Raw genomic sequence first — 1,446 nt, forward strand, 5'->3', positions numbered from 1 at the left:
GCCCCCCCCTGCCCATCCCTGCCCGGCTCCATGTCCCGTTACCTGCCTGGAATTCCGCCCCCCCCAGCCCACGTGGATATCGGGGACTTCGCATCCCCACCGGAGCCCCCGGGACGCGGTTCCCTCCCGGTTTCGGGGTCTTGCTCACGGCCCGCGGACCCTCCCGGTAGGGACGCACCGGGGGTGAGAACCGGGAGCGGGGCACGGACCGAGGCGGGGGAGCGGGTTCCTCCTACATCCCGGCTCGGCCGGGCCCGTCCCGGCTCCAGCGGGCTGGACCGCTGTATAAAGGGGTTACGGGGGCAGAAAAAGCGCTGAGGGGCGACCACGACTCCCCCCCGGTCCATCCTCTGCTCCACGGGTGACCGCCCTGCGCCCGCGTCCAGGAAATTTGCGGGGCTTTATTTTATTGAATCGGGCGCTTCACCGACTTCCCCAGGGGCGGGATGGGATGGGATGGGGTGGAGGGGATGAATGGGATGGAGTGGTTGGGATGGGATGGTTGGGATGGATCGGATGGTTGGGATGGGATGGAATGGGGGTGTGAATGGGATGGGATGGTTGGAATGGGATGGATGGGATAGGTTGGGTTAAATGCACTAAGTTTGGACGGGACGTTAATTTTTGCTGAATTATTCACTGCGAAGCTGGGTGGCCGGTGACACCCCGAGCACCGGCCGGCGGCTCCCGTCCCCAGGAGAGCAGGGACCTGCTGTCCCCCCGCCGCTCGCCCCCACCGGCGCTCCCAGGCCCGCCCGGACGACCCTGGGCCGTGAGAGCCGCCTGGAGCCCGGCGGTGACCGGAGACCGAGCAGCCCACGCGAGGCTGGTGGGCCCACTCGCGGGGAACTATGGATTTTATTTTTCTTTCTTTTCGGTCTGTTCAATAAAGCTGGGAAAACCGGCTCATCCCGGCCTGGAAATTCCCGAGTCGCTTCAGCCGGCGCTGCCCGCCGCCCCTCGGTGTGGGGATCCCGGTTCGGCGGGGCTGGGGCCGGGGCCGAGGCCGGCTGGAAACGGGCCCGGGAAGGACCCGGAGCCCCAGCCCGCCCGGTGGCCTAAACCCGGCTCGTGTCCCCTCTTCTTTCTGCCTTCCTCCCTTCCCCTTCCCCTTCCCCTTCCCCTTCCCCTTCCCCTTCCCCTTTCCCTTCTTTCCCTTCTTTCCCTTTCCCTTCTTTCCCTTTCCCTTTCCATTTTGCCTTCCCCTTTTCATTTTCCCTTTCCCTTTCTATTTTCCCTTTCTATTTTCCCTTTCCATTTTCCCATTCCATTTTCCCTTTCCATTTTCCCTTTCCATTTTCTTCTTTCCTTTCCCTTCTCCCCCACCGCTGCCCAGGGCCCTGCAGCACAGCGCCATGTGCCGCCCCACGCGTGTCCCTGTCACCCCCCACCCCAACCCCGCTCCCAGTGCCAAGGCAACTCCCCCACCTCCCGGTAGCCTCCGCT

The sequence above is a fragment of the Haliaeetus leucocephalus genome, unplaced genomic scaffold (genome assembly GCF_000737465.1).
Source record: "Haliaeetus leucocephalus isolate CR32 unplaced genomic scaffold, Haliaeetus_leucocephalus-4.0 Scaffold215, whole genome shotgun sequence".
NCBI lineage: Eukaryota > Metazoa > Chordata > Aves > Accipitriformes > Accipitridae > Haliaeetus > Haliaeetus leucocephalus.